The 6,269-nt window shown below is 42.0% G+C and overlaps 1 non-coding gene across 1 annotated transcript; it reads right to left on the bottom strand.

Moving 5' to 3' along the window:
- Window positions 1-38: 38 nt before the first annotated feature.
- On the bottom strand, window positions 39-115 carry Trnas-cga (transfer RNA serine (anticodon CGA)). The gene has a single exon. It is a non-coding gene; the product is annotated as a tRNA-Ser (tRNA).
- Between the last annotated feature and the right edge of the window lie 6,154 nt (window positions 116-6,269).

Here is a 6,269-nt window from a genome sequence, read left to right as displayed (position 1 = left end):
AGTGTGCGCTGATAAGAAACTTCCTGGCAGATTAAAACTGCGTGCCCGACCGAGACTCGAACTCGGGACCTTTGCCTTTCGCGGGCAAGTGCTCTACCAACTGAGCTACCGAAGCACGACTCACGCCCCGTACTCACAGCTTTACTTCTGCCAGTACCTCGTCTCCTACCTTCTGGAGAGCTTCTGTAAAGCTTCTGTAAAGTTTGGAAGGTAGGTTACGAGGTACTGGCAGAAGTAAAGCTGTGAGTGCCGGGCGTGAGTCGTGCTTCGGTAGCGCAGTTGGTAGAGCACTTGCCGGCGAAAGGCAAAGGTCCCGAGTTCGAGTCTCGGTCGGGCACACAGTTTTAATCTGCCAGGAAGTTTCATATCAGCGCGCACTCCGCTGCAGAGTGAAAATCTCATTCTGGAAACATCCCCCAGGCTGTGGCTAAGCCATGTCTCCGCAATATCCTTTCTTTCAGGAGTGCTAGTTCTGCAAGGTTCGCAGGAGAGCTTCTGTAAAGCTTGGAAGGTAGGAGACGAGGTACTGGCAGAAGTAAAGCTGTGAGTACCGGGCGTAAGTCGTGCCTCGGTAGCGCAGTTGGTAGAGCACTTGCCCGCGAAAGGAAAAGGTCCCGAGTTCGAGTCTCGGTCGGGCACACAGTTTTAATCTGCCAGGAAGTTTCACTCTATAGAATGTTCTCATCGTCAACATTCCTCTTACGTAACATCCACAAGATGGATTTATTTAGGAAATCCAAAGAAAAAAATCAAATTCGATATGGTATGTTGTAAAGTTATTGATTTATTGCTATGGGAGGTGTTAGGCAGCGAATAAGAAACAAACACTTCCACTTGATCTGGTAAGAAGAGAAAACGAAAAATATATATTTCCTACGAAGTATGAAAGTTAACAGCAAGGATTATTTTACCTTATGAGAGTACTAATTTCAGAATTCAGAACAGCCGCACAACGTAGTACTGCAGACACAATATAAATTGTCGGAGTAATCACCAGATCAGGCTACAGTCTGGAGCGAGCTGTAGGAAAGTACCTTTGCAGGTTTCCCAAGAACTCTGAAAAATTACTGTCATGGCTGATTTCTTGAAGCAAACGTACGTCAGATAGTTAAGTTAGTTAGTTTCGTGTTCCATGTGTAACCTCCCCCTCACTTATCGACCTTAATGACAGTGAAAAATTAAACCGCGTGTACCTAATGGAAATTTGGGAAAAGCAATCGTCACCGAAGTTAATCTGTCGGTAAAGAGGGAGGAAAGGGTTACATCTAAATGAAAGGAAAAATGCAAATGAAACTGGTGGAAATTAATTTTGAAAAGGGGTAAAGTTAATAAAGAAAGTAAATGTACGGCCGTTACGTCAACAATTAACTAGCGGTAATTAGATATTTGAGATTTGGGGGAAATTAAGGTCGCCAGTCCTAAGGACAATTACTATAGTAGCTGAAAAAGAAAGGTTATTACACATGTAATTAGCACTAGAAGTGTGGCAACTGAAGGTTGACACGTGTCGTGTGAAAACTGAAAGTTTGTCAGAAGTAATAAATTTCGCTACACTCTGACTTAATTTAGCAAAAGAATTAATAAAATCGGAAAATTGAAAGTTAATTTAGTGACTGAGATTAATAGTGAACTTTGTTTCTGAAGCATATCGAAATTCAGTAAAATACAGTTAGTCTTGGGCTACCTCAACAATCATTTCAAAAGCTACTTGAATCTACGCAATTTAGAAATAAGAGATTTAACTTTGAACTTGAATTAAATGATTCTGAACAATTAACAATAGTAAAATTTAGTACGTACCAAGCTGAGCTGGAGTCACAGGTAAGCTAAAATATGCAAACAAAACTCGCACTCTTAATTTGTGCTTGTGTAATCTAAATATTGTAGCCAGCTATGAATACCTTAACTGAACTTTGAAATTAAAGCAGTGAAATCGAATGCTTTTACTTTAATGCTGGCGTTTGAATTTCAACGACACTCGAGTTCATTCCGGAAAAGGAAGGGACCCTGCTTGGTAATGCAATTGGGACAATGAGCAACACATGTTCATGCTAAGTTGCTATAATTATAGTTACGAAAATGGAACAGTTTGAAAAGCTGAGGTCTGCCATACAGTTCTAAAACTTTACGTGCTTCCAGTCTTCCTTGTTGGTTGATTGAAGGTTTGAAGCCGTCGATCGAGGAGGTGGCGACAGTCACTCATTGTCGGCCGTCGCTGTTGCAGAAGCTGGATGTTGGCGCGCCTTCTTCTCGACACGGTCACCAGGCGAAACGGGCTCTTGATGTGCGCCAGCTAATGCTTCCCGTCCGCGACACTGTGTCAGAAACTATCATAGCAAGTCGAGCGCAATTACATGCTGCGCAACCCTGAAAGCGCGGCAACTCGCGAGAGCGTCACACAACACACCTGCTCCACTGCACCACCCCAGCCAGACTCCCTCTGCTCAGCCCGCGCTCCACGCGGCAGAGTTAACACTACCAAAGATCCTAAACACTTTGGTTCTCCACACGACCTATCGATGTATTCCTTCGATAGCATAGTTTTCCCTAGGCCAGACCCAGCGTAAAAATACAAATAATATTTACAAAACAAACCAATTGTACATCGACATAAATGCATAAATATATACAAATAGTAAAACAATTACAATATACAAAGACACAGAAATGTTATATCTTCAGGTAACAAAATAAGGAAAAAAATTTGCAGTGCAATCGATGGTAATAGGAGGATATGCATTTCCGGCGTTACACATGGATCATTAGCATGATAAATCGCAGTGATATGGAACGAGTCATTTTACATTCAAATCGCTAATTATTTTGTAAGTATGGCTACATCCTGAACATTTGTAAACTTTATTACTATTTTATGCTATTATTAAATATACAAATGTGCGGTAGTAATTGCTACCCGCCGCCTTTTACGCAATACATTAATAGAAATTCTTCTACGGACTAAAAGGAGTGGCCAATTTTACTTTGGTTTCTGTCAGACGTTTTATGTCACTGGACAAGTGATCAAAAATTTTAGTTGCAGAGCTGTGCACCCCTCTCTGCGTTAAAGACCATAAGTGTGGAGAAGTGTGCAGTGGATTATTTACAACAAACTTCGAGACGGAATGGAACCGTAGTCAGAATGCCCAACTACTTAAACAAATGTCTACAAGATGATGGTGGGTGAGGACCACACATTATTCTTACAGTACGTTTTCTGTCTTAAAGATGAGTTACCCCAGAACATTATTTCATATGAAATTATTGAATAAAAATATGCAAAATATGTCAACGTACTGATTTGTCTCTCGCCAAGATTGTTCTAAGTTCTAGGGGACCTCAGCTGTTAAGTCCTATAGTGCTCAGAGCCATTTGAATTTTGTTTCCATCTCTTGACGAAGTTACTGATTTCTGCCTTTGATTTTTTAATATCATTCCTTAGTAATTTTGATAGTTTTTGTAGTATGCAACAATTACAGAAACTTTAGTTGTTCCTGCCAATAGATAGAATTCACTTTTCCTTTGTATAGTTCCTATAGTGATCCAAGGCTGTTTAATGTCTGTCTGCCTAGCTTATGCAGAAAACTGTTATCAAATAATTAGGGAAATGGTTAAGTTTTATGTCATTTTTTATTTCATCATAAATATAATGCCAGGTAAACTATTCATAAAAGCATTTGTTCTTGAGTCATTAATTATTCTCACTGATTTCCACTGAGAAGAATCTATACTACCTCATTTATCCTGACTAAATGTGCATCTTGATGAGAGACAGGATTTGTTACTGGCTGTACAGTTACTTACTTCTGCCGTAAGGTCAGACGAAAGAAATGCCACTTGCACGCTTAGAGTAGCAGATTGACGGTGACCAACTTTAAACAGAATTTGATTAATTTTCACACACATTTATTAAAATAATAAAAAGCATAGACATCACTTAACTTGATTCTGGATGTTGTTTACAAATGACAATCTGAAGTTCCTTTGGTCTTGGTATGTTGATCTTATTCTCACATATCTCTGATACTTGACAAAGTGTCTATACATTTATCTTCATGGCTATACACAGGAATATGGTAATCTTATTAGGCGCAGACTGAAACTTGACTATAGACTGGTACAGACAAATGCAGACTAATGCAGGCTGACTAATCGGAGGTCTGTACACTCGTTATAATACCTCGCGTGTTCATGTATCACTGCGTGAGTGTGATCCGTGAGGAGAAAAGGTTCTACGTTAGCAGCAATCTCATTGGCTGCGTTACATATTAATACGCAGATCGGCGGAAGCAGAATTTGGTCCATCTCTAAGGCAGCGCCATCTCATAGTGTGGAGACGGACGAGCGCTGCGCCTGCGCTGTTGTGCTTAGCGGGGCGCGCTCTAGTGCGAAAGTTGTGTACGCACTGACTACGTGGAACTATGTACACAACAGACAGTTAGGCGAGAGGTGACAAAACTTGGATTTCATGGTCGAGCGGCTACTCATAAGCCACACATCACACTGATAAATGGCAAACGACGCCTCGCTTAGTGTAAGGAGCGTAAACATTGGATGATGGAACAAAAAAAATGGTTCAAATGGCTCTGAGCACTATGGGACTCAACTGCTGATGGCATTAGTCCCCTAGAACTTAGAACTAGTTAAACCTAATTAACCTAAGGACATCACAAACATCCACGCCCGAGGCAGGATTCAAACCTGCGACCGTAGCGGTCTTGCAGTTCCAGACTGCAGCGCCTTTAACCGCACTGATGATGGAACAGTGGAAATACTCTGTGCGGAGTGACGAAGCACGGTACACAATGTGGCGAACCGATGGCAGGGTGTGGGTATGACGAATTCCCGGCTAACATCATCTGCCAGCGTGTGTAGCGCCAACAGTAAAATTTGGAAGCCGTTGTGTTATGGTGTGGTCGTGTTTTTCATGGAAGGGGCTTGCAGCCCTTGTTGTTTTGCGTAGCACTATCATAACACAGGCCTACATTGATGTTTTAAGCACCTTGTTTCCCACTGTTGAAGAGAAATTATGAGATGGCGATTGCATTTTTCAACACGATCAAGCAAGCAACGGCCTGTGGCGGCGTGGTTAAACGACAATAACATCCATGTAATGCACTAGCCTGCACAGAGTCTTGTCCTGAATCCTATAGAACACCTTTGGGATGTTTTGGAACGCCGACTTCGTGCCAGGCCTCACCGACCGACATGTATACCTCTCTTCAGTGCAGCATTCCGTGAAGAATGGGCTGCCATTCCCCAAGAAACCTTCCAGCACCTGATTGAACGTATTTCTGCAAGAGTGGAAGCTCTAATCAAGGCTAATCTGGGCCAACACCATATTGAATTCCAGCATTACCGATGGAGGGCGCTACGAACTTGTAAGTCATTTTCAGCCAGGCGTCCGGATACTTTTGATCACATAGTGTATAACTTCTGTTTTTAGCCAGTCTGTTCCCTGCTCTGTCTATTGAACTGAATACTCAATTCTTGTTTTTAAGCGGAATCGTTAACTTTTCGCGTTACAACATAGATCTGAATCGCCGGCGAGGAAATAAAGATTTGTGCCCTTCCGTCTGCTATGGTGATCTGAAACTCTTTGTTACAATCCTTACACTAACTGCCTATGTCCTCCGTCACTTGGCGAAGGCTAGCATGTGATTTCACAATGCTTGTGACCTGATTCCCTATTCCTTACTTGTCATGTACCATCTGGCCTACACCCCTCGCACGGATACTGCCTCGCAGCTGGACTCATTTCTTCCTACTTTGTTTTGGTACCATCCTGCACTTAGTTTCTTTGATAAAGGTCTACTGCAGCCTAATGTGACCCATAGCTGGATGAAGGTCCTTTCCTTCTGCTTCAAGTAACAAGTCAATCTTAACGGAATTCTGTAAATTTAGACGTAGATGAAGCTACAGAACTGTTCCCCCTTCGCCCGTTACGTGTCATATTTCGTGCAGTTTAATTCAACCTGAAACGTAAAATCTTTGGCTCCTGGTCGGCTATTGGACTTTTTTTTAAAGCAATTCAGGTTTATGTTAAAACGTAAATAGTTTATGATTTCCACTTAAAAAAAACTGTGGATTCAGTTAACTGTTAACTTACTTATTAACAACGGAATGTATCTTTTAATCACTAACTATTACGTAATATAATCCAATGTTTACTGTCGGAATGGCCGGCCGGAGTGGCCGAGCGGTTCTAGGCGCTACTGTCTGGAACCGCGCGACAGCTACGGTCGCAGGTTCGAATCCTGCCTCGGGCATGG

The sequence above is a fragment of the Schistocerca serialis genome, chromosome 1 (assembly GCF_023864345.2).
Source record: "Schistocerca serialis cubense isolate TAMUIC-IGC-003099 chromosome 1, iqSchSeri2.2, whole genome shotgun sequence".
Classification (NCBI taxonomy): domain Eukaryota; kingdom Metazoa; phylum Arthropoda; class Insecta; order Orthoptera; family Acrididae; genus Schistocerca; species Schistocerca serialis.
Note: the sequence above shows the minus strand (reverse complement) of the source record. Positions and strands in the feature narration are given on the sequence as shown.